Source organism: Neovison vison, chromosome 7 (genome assembly GCF_020171115.1).
Source record: "Neovison vison isolate M4711 chromosome 7, ASM_NN_V1, whole genome shotgun sequence".
In the NCBI taxonomy this organism is placed as follows: Eukaryota; Metazoa; Chordata; class Mammalia; order Carnivora; family Mustelidae; genus Neogale; species Neogale vison.
This window is the reverse complement of record NC_058097.1, coordinates 92,783,696-92,800,552: the sequence shown is the minus strand read 5'-3', so window position 1 is coordinate 92,800,552 and position 16,857 is coordinate 92,783,696. Positions and strand designations below refer to the sequence as shown.

General features: G+C 41.7%; 1 long non-coding RNA gene across 1 annotated transcript in view; it reads right to left on the bottom strand.

Moving 5' to 3' along the window:
* Nucleotides 1-371: 371 nt before the first annotated feature.
* Nucleotides 372-16,857, bottom strand: part of LOC122912208 — a 126,556-nt gene continuing 110,070 nt past the window's right edge. The window contains exon 7 of the long non-coding RNA XR_006385561.1: nt 372-855. This is a non-coding gene — a long non-coding RNA (uncharacterized LOC122912208). The remainder of the gene's footprint in view (nt 856-16,857) is intronic.

The window sequence follows — 16,857 nt, the reverse complement described above, 5'->3', positions numbered from 1 at the left end:
CATTTCCTGAAGTCAACCCCGAAGGGAGCCATCTCGGCACTGGCAGATCGGTGTAGCCATTCCCCAAGTCCATCACCCTAACCCTAAGTCGTGTTTTCAAGGTTCCTTCTACAGGGGCCTTTCTCGCAATCTCTCTCGCTTGGGAAACCGGAAGTTACACCGTATAAGTCCACCGGCCACCTAACAGGTCACCAGTCTGTTTGGAGCTGCACGGGACCATCAGAGGCAGTGGAAAATGGCGTGTCCCCATGAGTCCTCACCCACGTTCTGCTGCCCCCCAGAGCATGATGCACCACCTGACCACCATCCTCATCTCAGCTCCTCGCGGATCCAACCTCCACATCAGCTGTTCGGATATGCAACACCCCTACCTCAGCTCTCTCAGGGACCCCTGTCAGCTCTAGGCTGACCTGGAACACCCCTGCCTGCAAAAAATTCTGGTTTCCCTCTCCTTTTTCTCAATGGACATTGGCCCAAGGCTTCCTTTACAAATGGGGAAGGCTACCTCTTGACTGCTTCACACCTCCTTTCCTCTTCTTCCTTATTTCTCTCCACTTACCTTTGTACCTGGGCAAACTGCAAGGAACATATCCATGGAACATGGACATGCTCTGACAGCTGAAACTTCCTGGAAGCTTCCTGAGGGCGCCTTATGCATACAGAATCTAGTGGATCGTAACACAGTATGTTTGTTAATGATCATCAAGATGACAAGAGAGCGAAAATCACTCCATTTTTACCTCTGTCTTCATGAAGTAGAACACGGTCTTCTTCGCTTCCTTTACTTCCATTCCAATTCCTTTCTGTGCAGTGTTCGTTCTGAGGCTTCAGGGGTAGGAGTTCAGGATTCCTCGCCTGCACAGAACACCCAGAGCTCATCACAACGACTGCCCTCCCTAAGAGCCATCACCCATTGAATCATTCCCCTACACACCCCTGCTCTCTAGCTAACTTCCATTGGTGCTCTATGTTGGAGTGTCTTTCCTCACTGACCTTTCTTTCTCCCCCCAATATGTTCATCTTTTCTTTCTGAAATTCCATAGACGGCAAATGATAGGCTATTGGTCATTTCTTACTTATATGGTTTAGCTAAATCCACTCTAGATCCATCCACATCCTAGCAAATGTTAAAATTACATTCTTTCTGAACCTGGCTCCTATTCCAGTGAGAAGATGTGGGAGATTAGATGTCTACATTCATATATACATATATATTGCTCATCAGCGAATAGACATTGGGACACACTATCGTTTTGCTATGGTTGATAATGCTGGTGTCCATATCACGGTGCTTGTACCCCAATTTTTGTACATTTTTGTGCCCTTAGGAAATTTTTAGGAGGACAACTGCTGTTTCCTAGGGTTGTTCTGTTTTTAGCATTCAGAGGAACCACTGTGCTCTTTTCCAGAGGGGCTGCAAGAACCCACATGCCCACCGACAGTGCAGGAGTGTTCCTCCTGATGCAGAGCCTACCCTGCCAGCAATCTTCTAAGGAGAAAACAGAAACCTGGGGGATAAAGTGACTCAGACAGCGTCCGGCAAGCAGCCCCAGAAAATCAGCCCAGGGTTCCTGACGCCACGCCCTGGGAAGCCATCAGAATGCCTCTATCCAGGGGAATTCCCAAAGACTCTCCTTATGATTTCACCACCCATGTTACCTCAGAGAAAGGATGCCATGGCCAACCCTCTAGAGGGTCCACTGAGTGAAAGTAGAAAGTCAAGCTGCCCTTTTCAATCCAACAAGGCTCCTTGGAATCCTTTCGAATGTTCCCTCTGCCCTCATAGGAACTCTTTGGATAAAAAAGACAAATCCATTAGGATCCATCCCGTTGGACAAAGGAGATGCCATCCTCCGAGCCTCTATGTGACCTCAAACAGCCACCACCCTCTAGATGCCGACCATTCCACCACAGCCTAGGACCCATGGAATCAACCTTTTTCAAAAAAGGAACGCAGTTTACATCCCAAACACACACCGAGTCCATCTCATCTTCCTTTTTGAATCCAAGGGATTGCCTAGGAAAGAGATGTTCCAAATACGTCTGGGAGCCAGAAAGAAGCAGAGAAAATGAGATCCACTGCCAAGTGCTCCCTGCAAGGAATCTCAGGAAGCCTAGCACCCACCTCCATGGCTGACAGCTACATTCGTGGGACTTTTTGGCTCCACTGGAGGTGAGAGAAGACCCAGGAGGTTTGGGGTGAAAGAGAACTTTGACCTCCCGTGTTGGCATGGATGTGCCACTGTGCCCCACTGGCCTGCTGTTTTCTCTGAATGCCAACTTCCTGGGACAAGCTGCAGGATGGATTCAGATGCTGATTTCCAGACTTTAGGTCTTGTCGAGCCAGTGTGAAGAAGGGTTGTCAGGTTCGGATATGGAGGCACCTCCCACCTAAAGCCTACACACCTGCTCCGATTCCTGGGAGAAGGAGAGACACATGCTTGTTTCTTAAGTGGTCATCCACTTCCTTCTCAAGCTGGCCCATGCCCTTGTCCTTTTTGGAGAAGCAAATAGACTCTTCCAAACAGACACTCCACCCCTCGGTTCCAAAGGCACCATGGGTTGAATTGGGTTCCCCCATCTCCAGTGCCCCACCAGGAGGGCCCTCCTGAACCATCCTGACAGCACATTCCCATCAACGTGGGGCAACAGGTCACCGTGCTGACTGAGTGGGGGCCTGACTCCAGCAATTCTTACCACCATTCCTGAGTATGGGGAAACAGAGGCTTCAGCTCAACACTCTGTCCAGGAACAACAAGCAGCCGTACCTCACGTTTCCTGCAGCCCCTCACCACTGCTCTCAGAACCAGCAGGCTGCACAGTCAGCTCTTCTGGTGTGTTGGCCACGGCAGCTCGCTGCTGCCCCCGCTTGGGGCAAGCAGCATTGCACCCTAATGAGCTCTGGGAACCACAACTCACCACGCCGTCCAGTGGCATGAATGGGTACTGCCGAGCATACCACAGACCCCTAAGGCAGCTCTAAAAGCCTCTGTAGGTCTAAAGCCTCATTGACTCTGTTCCTGCAGATTGGGACTCCTAGGCCAACCCGACGAATCCATAGGCCACCAAAGCGGAACCGGTGAGGACAACGCCTCCATCTCCTAGGCCTGCGGTGGTCCCTTCCTTGGCCCTGTCCCATGGATCCGGTCCAGCCTAGAGCAATCTATCCTTTTAATGCCATTCTGATCAAAATTCCACCGATATCTTTCAAGGAGCTGGAGCAAACACAAGCCAAAAATTGGTGTGGAATCAGAAGAGACCCCGTATTGCTAAGGAAATGCCGAAAAGAAAAACGTAAGTGGGAGCATCACGTTGCCTGGTTTCAAGGGTTACTACAAAGCTGTGATCACCAAGACAGCATGGGACTGCAATAAAAACAGATGCATAGTCCAGTGGAACAGAGTAGGGAGCTCAGATATAAACCAACAACTCTAGGTCAATTAATTTTCCAACCAAGCAGGAAAAAATATACAGAGGAAAACAGACAGTCTCTTCAATAAATGGTGCTGCGAAAATAGGGACAGCTATGTGTAGATGAATGAAACTCGACCATTCTCTGACACCATAAACAAAGAGAAACTCATATCGGATAAAAGACCTCAACATGAGGCAGGAATCTATCAAAATCTTGGAGAACATACTCAGTAACCTCTTCAACATTGCCCACAACAACTTCTTTTTTTTTTTTTTTCCCAATTTATTTATTTTCAGAAAAACAGTATTCATTATTTTTTCACCACACCCAGTGCTCCATGCAAGCTGTGCCCTCTATAATACCCACCACCTGGTACCCCAACCTCCCACCCCCCCGCCACTTCAAACCCCTCCCCACAACAACTTCTTTCGAGATATGTCTCCAAAGACAAAGGACACAAAAACGAAGATGAACATTTGGGACGTCCTCAAGATCCAAAGCTTCTGATCAGCAAAGGAAACTGTCAACAAAACAAAGGGGCAACCCACAGAATTCGAGTAGATATTTGCAAATGACAGGACAGACAAAAGGCTGATATCCAGGATCTAGAAAGAACACCTCAAACTCAACACACACACAAAACAGATAATCATATCAAAAAATGGGCAGAAGATATGAAAAGACACTTCCCCAACCAAGACATACAAATGGCTATCAGACACATGAAAAAATGCTCACCATCACTAGCCATTAGGGAGATGCAAACTGAAACGACCTTGAGATAGCACCTGACACAAGTTAGAACAGCCAAATTCCCCAAGACAGGAAACAACATGTGTTGGAGAGGATATGAAGAAAGGGGAATTTTGTTACACTGTTGGCGGGAATGCAAGTTGGTGCAGACTCTTTGGAGAACAGTGTGGGGTATCCTCAAGAAATTTAAAATAGAGCTTCCTTATTACCATGTAATTACACTCCTAGGTATTTACGCCAGAGATTCAGTTGGAGTGAAAAGAAGGGCCATCTGTAACCCAATGTTTAGAGCAGCAATGGCCATGGTTGCCAAACTGTGGAAAGAACCAAGATGCCCTCCAACAGAAGAATGGATAAAGAAGGTCCATATAAACTATGGAGTATTATGCCTCAGAATTCAGAAAGGAAGAATACCCAACTTTGGTAGCAACATGGACGGGACTGGAAGAGATTCTGCTGAGTGAAATAAATCAAGCAGAGAGAGGCAATTATCATATGTTTTCACTTCAGTATGGAGTATAACAAATAGCATAAGGACAAGGGGAGATGGAGAGGAGAAGGGAGTGGAGAGAAATTGGAAGGTGACAGAAACCATGAGAGACTATAGACTCTGAAAAAGAATCTGAGGGCTTTGAAAGAGTGGGGGTGGGAGGTTGGGGAAACATGTGGTGGGTAATAGAGAGGGCACGGATTGCATGGACCACTAGGTGTGGTGCTAAAACAATGAATACGGTTACCCTGAAAAGAAATTGGAAAAAAAAAAAACAATATATGCCAATAAGCTAATCAACGTAGGTGAAATGGATGCATTCCTAGAAAACTGTAAAATCCCTAAATTGAACCACGAAGAAATGTTCAACATGAATAGACTGTTATTTAGTAATGAGATTAAAACAATGATCAGAAACCTCCCAAAACACAAGACCCCATGACCTGAAGGATGCCCTAGGAATTCTACCAAACTTTAAGGAGAGAACTAACACCTCTTCTCCTGAAGTTCTTTCCAAAATATGAAGCAGAAAAAAAAACATCCAGACACTTTGTATGAAGCCAGCATTACCCTGATCCACAAACCAGGCAAAGAACTCACCAAAAAGGAGAATTTCAAACCAATATTACTGACGAATATAGATGCTAAGACTCTCAACAAGATTCTAGCTCCTAGGAACCTACAGTACATTAAACAGTCATTCCACCATGACTGAGTAGGATCTATCCCTGGGTTGCAAGTTGGTTCGACATTCACAAATCAGTCAATGTCATAAAACAAATTAAGAAGTGAAGAGAGAAGAACCACATGTTCTTCTCAGTAGGTGAATAAAAAGCACTGGGCAACATCCAGCATTTGCTCCTGACTAAAACGCTGCAAAGTATAGGGAGAGACGGAATATTCATCAACTTCATAAAATGTTTCTATGAAAAACCCACAGTGAATACCATCCTCAAAGGGTAAAAGCTGACAGCCTTCACTTTGAAATCAGGAACACGACATGGATGCCCACTCTCACCACTCTTGTTCAACATAGGATGTGAAGACCTAGCAACAGCAATCAGACAACAAAGAGAAAAAAAAAAGATATCCAAGTTGGCAACCAAGAAGTCAAGCTCTTTCTCCTCACAGATGACATACTTGATATGGAAAACCCAAAAGACTCTGCCCCCAAACTCTCAGAACTCATACCGCAATTCAATAATGTGTCAGGATATAAAATCATAGTACCAAAATCAGTGGCTATCTCCTACATTATCAATGAAAATACAGAAAGGGAAATTAGATTATCAATTCCATTTACTACAGTACCCAAACCATAAGAAACCTGGGAAACCAAACCAATGAGGTAAAGATTTGTACTCGAGGAACTAGAGAACACTCATGAAAGAAATGGAAGAAAACTGAAAAGACAGAAAATCATTGCATTCTCATGGATCAGAAGAATAAATATTGTTAAAATGTCTATACTGCCTAGAGAAATCGATCCATTCTATGTCATTCCAATCAAAATTCCACCTGCATTTTTCAAAGAGTTGGAACAAACACACGCCTCAAATTTGTGTGGAATCAGAAGCGACCCCGTATTGCTAAGAATTGCTGAAAAGAGAAACAAAACTGGGAACTACACGTTGCCTGATCTCAAGGGTTACTATGAAGCCATGATCAGCAAGACAGCATGGGACTGACATAAAAACAAACCCATAGACCAGTGGAACACAGTAGAGAGTTCAGATATGGACCATCAACTCTATGGCCAAATAATCTTCAAGAAAGCAGGAAAAAAATATACAGTGGAAAAAAGAAAGTCTCTTCAATAACTGGTGCAGGGAAAACTGGGCAGCTCTATGTAGAAGAATGAAATTCGACCATCCTCTTACACCATACACAAAGTTAAACTCCTAATGGATAAAAGACCTCAACGTGAGACAGGAATCCTTCAGAATCCTAGAGGAGTACATAGGCAGTAATCTCTTTGATACTAGCCACAGCGACTTCTTTAAAGATATGCCTCCAAACCAAAGGAAACAAAAGCCAAAATAAACTTCTGGGACTTCATCCAAACCAAAAGCTTCTGCACTGCATAGGAAACAGTCAAGAAAGCAAAGAGACAACCCACCGAATACGATAAGTATTTAAAAATGACCGTATAGAAAATAGGTTCATATCCAGGTTCTATGAAGAAATCCTCAACCTCAACACACACAAAACAGATAATAATATAAAAAAATAGGCAGGATATATGAACAGACACTTCTGCAATGAAGACATACAAATGGCTATCAGACACCTGAAAACAATGTTCATCATCACTAGGCATCAGGGAGATTCAAATTAAGACCATATTACGATGGCACATTACACCAGTTAGAATGGCCTAAATTAGGAAGATGGGAAACAACATGTGTTAGAGAGGATGTGGAGAAAGGGGAATCCTCTTACACTGTGGGTGAGAATGCAAGGTGGTGCAGCCTCTTTAGAGAACAGTGTGGAGATTCCTCAAGAAAATAAAAATAGAACTTCCCTATAACCCTGCAATTACACTCCAAGGTATTTACCTAAAAGATACAGATGGCGTGAAAGGCAGGGCCATCTGTAACCCAAATTTATAGCAGCAATGGCCACTGTTACCAAACTGTGGAAAAAACCAAGATGCCCTTCAACGGAAGAATGGGTAAGGAAGATGTGGTGCATATACACTATGGAGTATTATGCCTCCATTCAGAAAGGATGAATACCCAACTTTGGTAGCAACATGGACGAGACTGGAAGAGATTCTGCTGAGTGAAATAAATCAAGCAGAGAGAATCAATATCATATGATTTCACTTATGTGTGGAGTATAACAAATATCATGTAGGACAAGGGGAGATGGAGAGGAGAAGGGGTTGGAGGGAAATTGGAAGGGGAGGGGAACCATGAAAGACTATGGACTCTGAAAAAGAATCTAAGAGGGCACTGAATGAGTGGGGGTGGAAGGCCGAAAGACATGGTGGGTAATAGAGAGGGCACGGATTGCATGGAGCACTGGGTGTAGTGCTAAAGCAATGAATACAGTTACACTGAAAAGAAAGTGGAAAAAAATATATGTGAATAAGCTAAGCAACCTTGGTGAAATGGATGCATTCCTAGAAAATTGTAAAATCCCAAAATTGAACCAGAAAGAAATGTACAACCCGAACAGACCGTTATTTAGTAATGAGATTAAAGCAGTGATCAAAAACCTCCCAAAAGACAAGACCCCGCAACCTGAAGGAAGCCCTAGCGAATTCTACCAAACTTTAAGAAAAGAACTAACACCGCTTTTCCTGAAGCCCTTTCCAAAATTTGAAGCAGAAAGAAAACTTCCAGACACTTTTTTGATGCCAGCATTACCCTGATCCACAAACCAGGCAAAGACCTCACCAAAAAGGAGAATTTCAAACCAATATCACTGATGAATATGGATGCTAAGATTCACATCAAGATTATAGCTCCTAGGAACCTACAGTACATTAAAACGTTTATCCACCATGACCGAGTAGGATCTATCCCTGGGTTGCAAGATTTGTTCGATATTTGCAAATTAATCAATGTCATAGAACCAATTAAGAAGTGAAGAGAGAAGAACCACATGTTCCTCTCAACTGGTGACGAAAAAGCAATTGACAACATCCAGCATCTGCTCCTGACTAAAACGCTGCAAAGTATAGGGATAGAGGGAATATTCGTCAACTTCATAAAATCTTTCTATGAAAAACCCACAGTGAATACCATCCTCAAAGGGTAAAACCTGACAGCCTATGCTTTGAAATCAGGAACATGACAAGGATGCACACTCTCACCACTCTTGTTCAACACAGGATGTGATGTTCTAGCAACAGCAATCTGACAACAAAGAGAAATAAAATGTATCCAAGTTGGCAATGAAGAAGTCAAACTCTCTCTCCTCCAACATGACATACTTGATATGGAAAACCCAAAAGACTCTGCCCCCAAACTATCAGAACTCATCCCGCAATTCAATAATGTGGCAGGATACAAAATCATGATATAGAAATCAGTGGCTTTCTTCTACATTATCAATGAAAATCCGGAAAGGGAAATTAGAGAATCAGTTCCATTTACTACAGCACCCAAACCATAAGAAACCTGGGAATGAACCAAACCAAAGAGGTAAAGATTTGTACTCAAGGAACTAGAGAACACTCATGAAAGAAATGGAAGAAAACTGAAAAGACTGAATACCATTGCTTTCTCATGGATTAGAAGAATAAACATTGTTAAAATGTCCATACTGCCTTAAGAAATTGAACCATTAAATGCCATTGCAATAAAAATTCCACTGATATCTTTCAAAGAGCAGGAACAAACACAAGCCTCATTTTGTGTGGAATCAGAAGCGACCCCGTATTGCTAAGAATTGCTAAAAGGAAAAAAAAAACCTAGGAGCACCACGTTGCCTGATTTCAAGAGTTACTGTAAAGCTGTGAACACCAAGACAGCATGGGACTGGCATAAAACAAACCCATTGACCAGTAGAACACAGTAGAGAGCTCAGATATGGACCATCAACTTTATGGCCAAATAATCTTCAAGAAAGCAGGAAAAAAATATACAGTGGAAAAAATACAGTCTCTTCAATAACTGGTGCAGGGAAAACTGGGCAGCTCTACGTAGAAGAATGAAAGTCGACCATCCTCTTACACCATACACAAAGATAGACTCATAATGGATAAAAGACCTCAACATGAGACAAGAATCCATCAGAATCCTAAAGGAGAACATAGGCAGAGAACTGTTCGATATCAGCCACTGCGACTTCTTTCAAGATATGCCTCCAAACCAAAGGAAACAAAAGCCAAAATAAACTTCGGGAACTCATCAAAATCAAAAGCTTCTGCCTTGCATAGGAAACAGTAAAGAGATAAAGAGTCAACCCATGGAATGCGAGAAGATATTAGCAAATGACAGGACAGACAAAAGGTTGATATCCAGGATTGATGAAGAACTCCTCAAACACAACATGCACAAAACAGATAATCATATCAAAAAATGGGCAGAAGATATGAACAGACACTTCTCCAATGAAGACATACAAATGGCTATCAGACACCTAAAACAATGTTCATCATCACTAGGCATCAGGGATATTCAAATGAAAACCACATTAAGATGTCACCTTACACCAGTTATGATGGCCTAAATTAGAAAGACATGAAACAACATGTGTTGGAGAGGTTGTGGAGAAAGAGGAATCCTCTTACACTGTTGGTGGGAATGCAAGTTGGTGCGCCCTCTTTGGAGAAGAGTATGGAGATTCCTCAAGAAATTAAAAATAGAAATTCCCTATAACCCTCCAATTGTACTCCTAGGTATTTATCCCAAAGATACAGAAGGAGTGAAAAGAAGGGCCATCTGTAACCCAATGTTTAGAGCAGCAATGGCCACGGATGACAAACTGTGGAAAGAACCAAGATGGCCTTCAATGGAGGAATGGATAAAGAAGATGTGGTCCATATACACTATGGAGTGTTATGCCTCCATTCAGAAAGGATGAATACCCAGCTTTGGTAGCAACATGGACGGGACTGGAGAGATTCTGCTGAGTGAAATAAATCAAGCAGAGAGGGTCAATTATCATATGGTTTCACTTATATGTAGAGTATAACAAATAGCATGGTGGAAAAGGGGAGATGGTGTGGAGAAGGGATTGGAGGGTAATTGGAAGGGCAGGTGAACCATGAGAGTCGATGGACTCTGAAAATGAATCAGATGACTTTAAGGGGTGGGGGTTCTGGGGTTGTGGGAACCAATACTTGTGTATTAGAGAGGGCACGGATTGCATGGAGCACTGGGTGTGGCTTCTAAAACAATGAATAGGGAAACACTGAAAAGAAATTTAAAAAATGACAGTTGTATGCCAATAATCTAAGCCACCTATGTAAAATGGATGCATTCCTAGAAAACTATACAATCCCAACATTGAACCAGGAAGAAATTCACAACCTGCATAGACTGTTATCCAGTAACGCGATTGAAGCAGTGATCAAAAACCTCCCCAAAAAAACAAGAGCCCAGAACAAGAAGGATGCCCTAATGAATTCTACCAATCTTTAAGAAAAGAATTAACATCTCTTTTCCTGAAGCTCTTTCCAAAATTTTAGCAGAAGGAAAACATCCAGACACTTTCTATGAAGCCAGCATTACCCTGATCCACAAACCGGGCAAAGACCTCACTGAAAAGGAGAATTTCAAACCAATATCACTGACAAATATGGATGGTAAGATTCTCAACAAGACTCAAGCTCATAGGAATCTACAGTACATTAAACAGTCATTCCACCAAGACCGAGTAGGATCTATCCCTGGTTTGCAAGGTTGGGTTAACATTCGCAAATCAATCAATGTCATAGAAGAAATTAAGAAGTCAAGACAGAAGAATCACATGGTCCACTCAATTGGTGAAGAAAAAGCATTTGAAAAAATCCAGCATCCGCTCCTGACTAAAACGCTGCAAAGTATAGGGATAGAGGAAATATTCATCAACGTCATAAAATGTTTTTATGAAAAACCCACAGTAAAAACTATCCTCAAAGGGTAAAAGATGACAGACTATGCTTTGAAATCAGGAACATGACAAGAATGCCCACTCTCACCACTCTTGTTCAACATAGAATGTGAAGTCCTAGCAACAGCAATCAGACAACAAAGACAAATAAAAGGTATCCAATTGGCAACCAAGAAGTCAAACTATCTCTCCTCAAACAAGACATAATTGTTATGGAAAAGACTCTGCCCCCAAACTACCAGAATCAAACAGCAATTCAATAATGTGGCAGAATACAAAGTCATGATACAGAAATCAGTGGCTTTCTTCTACACTATCAATGAAAATACAGAAAGGGAAATTAGAGAATCAATGCCATTTACTACAACACCCAAACCATAAGATACCTGGGAATAAATCAAACAAAGAGTTAAAGCATTTGTACTCGAAAAACTAGAGAACACTCATGAAAAAATGCAAGAAACCCAAAAAGACAGAAAACCATTGCATTCTCAAGGATCAGAAGAATACACATTGTGAAAATGTCTATACTGCTTAGAGCAATTGATCCATTTAATGCCATTGCAATCAAAATTCCAACAGTATCATTCAAAGAGCTGGAACAAACACACACCTAAAATTTGTGTGGCATCTGAAGCGACCTCGTATTGCTAAGAATTGCTGAAAAGAGAAACAAAATGGGAGCACCACGTGCCTGATTTCAAGGGTTACTATGAAGCTGTGAACACCAAGACAGCATGGGACTGGCATAATAACAGACCCCTAGACCAGTGGAACACAGTAGACAGATCCGATATGGACCATCAACTCTATGGCCAAATAATCTTCAAGAAAGCAGGAAAAAAATATACAGTGGAAAACAGGCAGTCTCTTCAGTAACTGGTGCAGGGAAAACTGGGCAGCTCTATGTAGAAGAATGAAACTCGGCCATCCTCTTACACCATACACAAAGATAAATTCATAATGGATAAAAGACCTCAACGAGAGACAGGAATCCATCAAAATCCTAGAGGAGTACATTGGCAGTAATCTCTTCGATATCAGCCACAGTGACTTCTTTCAAGAAATGTCTCCATAGTCTCTCTATGGATTCTGAAAAACAATCTGAGGGGTTGGAAGTGGGGGGGGAGGTTGGGGTACCAGGGGGTGGGTATTATAGAGGGCATGGATTGCATGGAGCACTGGGTGTGGTGAAAAAAATAATGAATACTGTTTTTCTGAAAATAAATAAATTGAAAAAAAAAAGAAATGTCTCCAAAGGCAAAGGAAACAAAAGCCAAAGTAAACTTCTGTAACTCATCAAAATCAAAAGCTTCTGCACTGCATAGACAACAGTCAAGAAAGCAAAGAGGCAACCCATAGAATGCGATAAGATATTTGATAATGACCGTACAGACAAAAGGTTGATATCCAGGATCTAGGAAGAACTCCTCAAACTCAACACCCACAAAACAGATAATCATCTCAAAAAATGGGCAAAAGATATGAACAGACACTTCTCCAATTAAGACATACAAATGGATATCAGACACCTGAAGGAAAGTCATCATCACTAGGCATCAGGGAGATTCAAATGAAAACCACATTAAGATATCACCTTAGACCAGTTAGAATGGCCTAAAATAGCAAGACAGGAAATGACATGTGTTGGAGAGGATCTGGAGAAAGTGGAATCCTCTTACACTGTGGGTGGGGATGCAAGTTGGTGCAGCCTCTTTAGAGAACAGTGTGGAGATTCCTCAAGAAATTAAAAGTAGAAATTCCCTATAACCCTGCAATTACACTCTTAGGTATTTACCCCAAAGACACAGATGGAGTGAAAAGAAGGGCCATCTTTAACCCAATGTTTAGAGCAGCAATGGCCACGGTTGCCAAACTGTGGAAAGGATGAGGATGCCCTTCAACGGAAGAATGCGTAAGGAAGATGTGGCCCATATACACTATGGAGTATTATGACTCCATTCAGAAAGGATGAATACCCAACTTTGGTAACAACATGGATGGGACTGGAAGAGATTCTGCTGAGTGAAATAAATCAAACATAGAGAGTCAATTATCATATGGATTCACTTCAGTGTGGAGTATACAGATAGCATGGAGGACAATGGGAGATGTAGAGGAGAAGGGAGTGGAGGGAAATTGGAAGGGGATGGGAACCTGAGAGACTATGGACTCTGAAAAAGAATCTGAGGGCACTTTTTATTTCTCTTTGTTGTCTGATTCCTGTTGCTAGGACTTCTACTACTATGTTGAACAAGAGGGATGAAAGTGGGCATCCTTCCCTTGTTCCTGATCTCAACGGGAATGCTGAAAGCTTTTTCCCATTGAGGATGATGTTTGCTGTGGGTCTTTCATAGATAGATTTGATGAAGTTCAGGAATGTTCCCTCTATCCCTATACTTTGAAGTGTTTTAATCAGGAACTGATGCTGGATTTTGTTAAATGATTTTTCTGCATCAATTGAGAGGAACATGTGCTTCTTCTCTCTTCTCATATTAATTTGTTCTATCACATTGATTGATTGAGAATGTTTAAGCTTCCTTGTAGCCCAGGGATGAATCCCACCTGGTCACGGTGGATAATCTTTTTAATTTGCTGTTGGATCTTGTTTGCTAGGATCTTGTTGAGAATCTTAGCATCCATATTCATCAGTGATATTGGTCTGAAATTCTCCTTTTTGGTAGGGTCTTTGCCTGAAAAGCAATCTGAGGGGTTTGAAGTGGTAGGGGAGGTGGTAGTTTGGGGTAACAGGTGGTGGTTCTTATAGAGGGAATGGATTGCATGGAGCACAGGGTGTCATAAAAAATAATGATTACCGTTTTGCTGAAAATAGATAAATTTAATTAAAAAATCTATTAAACATTAAAAAATAATCAGCGGGCATTGAAAGAGCGGGGGTGGGATGTTGGGGAAAAACGTGGTGGGTAATAGACAGGGCACGGATTGCATGGAGACTGGGTGTGGTGCTAAAACAATGAATACGGTTACACTGAAAAGAAATTGGAAAAAAAAAACAAGTATATGGCAATAAGCTAAGCAACTTAGGTGAAATGGATGCATTCCTATAACACTGTAATATTCCAAAATTGAATTAGGAAGAAATGTACAACCTGAATAGACCGTTATCCAGTAACGAGATTAAAGCAGTGATCAAAAATCTCCCAAAAGACAAGACCCTGGGACATGAAAAGTTCCCTAGCAAATTCCACCGAACTTTAAGAAAAGAACTAACACCTCTTCTCCTGAAGCTCTTTCCAAAATTTGAAGCAGAAGGAAAGACTTCTAGACACTTTTTATGAAGCCAGCATTACCCTGATCCACAAACCAGGCAAAGCCCTCACCAAAAAGGAGAATTTCAAACCAATATCACTGATGAATATGGATGCTAAGATTCTCATCAAGATTATAGCTCCTAGGAACCTACAGTGATTTAAAACGTTTATCCACCATGACCGAGTAGGATGTATCCCTGGGTTGCAAGATGGTTCGAATTTTGCCAATCAATCAATGTCATAGAACAGCATAGAAGAGAATAGAGAAGAACCACATGTTTCTCTCAATTGGTGAAGAAAAAGCATTTGACAATATCCAGCATCCACTCCTGAATAAAATGCTGCAAAGTATAGGGATAGAGGGAATATTCGTCAACTTCATAAAATGTTTCTATGAAAAAACTCACAGTGAATACCGTCCTCAAAGTGAAGAAGATGACAGATGTCGTTTTGAAATCAGGAACATGACATGGATGCACACTCTCACCACTCTTGTTCAACATAGCATGTGAATTCCTAGCAACAGGAATCAGACAACAAAGAGAAATAAAAGGTATCCAAGTTGGCAACCAAGAAGTCAAACTCTTTCTCCTCAAAGATGACATACTTGATATGGAAAACCCAAAAGTCTCTGCCCCCAAACTATCAGAGCTCATGCCTCAATTCAATAATGTGTCAGGATATAAAATCATCGTACCGAAATTGGTGGCTATCTCCCACATTATCAATGAAAATACAGAAAGGGAAATTAGAGAATCAATGCCATTTACTACAGCACCCAAACCATAAGAAACCTGGGAATAAAGCAAACCAAAGAGTTAAAGATTTCTACTCGAGGAACTAGAGAACACTCATGAAAGAAATGGAAGAAAACTGAAAAGACGGAAAACCATTGCATTCTCATGGATCAGAAGAATAAACATTGTTAAAATGTCTATACTGCCTAGAGAAATCGATCCATTTAATGCCAATGCAATCAAAATTCCAATGGTATCTTTCAAAGATCTGGAACAAACACAAGCCTCAAATTCGTGTGGAATCAGAAGCGACCCCATAGTGCTAAGAACTGCTGAAAAGAGAAACAAAACTCAGAGCAACACGTTGCCTGATTTCAAAGGTTACTATGAAGCTGTGATCACCAATACAGCATGGGACTGGCATAAAAACAGACCCATAGACCAGTGGAACACAGTAGAGAGCTCAGATATGGACCATCAACTCTATGGCCAATAATCTTCAAGAAAGCAGGAAAAAATATACAGTGGAAAAAAGACAGTCTCTTCAATATCTGGTGCAGGGAAAACTGGGCAGCTCTATGTAGAGGAATGAAACTCGACCATCCTCTTTCACGATGTGCAAAGATAAACTCATAATAGGTAAAAGACCTCAATGTGAGACAGGAATCCATCAGAATCCTAGCGGAGAACATAGGCAGTAATCTCTTCGATATCAGTCACAGTGAATTCTTTCAAGATATGCCTCCAAAGACAAAGGAAACAAAAGCCAAAATAAACATCAGAGACTTCATCAAAATCAGATATTTGCAAATAACAGTATAGACAAAAGGTTGATATCCAGGATCTATGAAGAACTCCTCAAACACAACACACACAAAACACATATTCATATCAAAAATGGGCAGAAGATATGAACAGACACTTCTCCAATGAAGACATACAAATGGCTATCAGACACCTGAAGAAATGTTCATCATCACTAGGAATCAGGGAGATTCAAATGAAAAACAGATTAAGATGTCACCTTACACCAGTTAGGATGGATTAAATTAGCAAGACGGGAAACAACATGTGTTGAAGAGGATGTGGAGAAAGGGGAATCCTCTTACACTGTTGGTGGGAATGCAAGTTGGTGCAGACTCTTTGGAGAACAGTGTGGAGATTCCTCAAGAAATTAAAAATAGAAATTCCCTATAACCCTGCAATTGCACTCCTAGGTATTTACCCCAAATATACAGATGGAGTGAAAAAGAGGGCCATCTTTAACCCAATGTTTATAGCAGCAATGGCCATGGTTGCCAAACTGTGGAAAAAACCAAGATGCCCTTCAACAGAAGAATGGGTAAGGAAGATTTCGTCCATATACACTGTGGAGTAGTATACCTCCATTCAGAAAGGATGAATACCCAAATTCGGTGGCAACATGGACGGGACTGGAAGAGATTCTGCTGAGTGAATAAATCAAGCAGAGAGACGCAATTATATGGTTTCATTTATTTGTGGAGTGTAACAAATAGCATGGTGGACAAGGGGGGATGGAGATGAGAACAGAGTGGAGGGATATTGGAAGGGGAGGGAAATCATGAGAGACAGCAGACTCTAAAAATGAATCTGAGGGCATTAAAACAGCGGGGGTGGGAG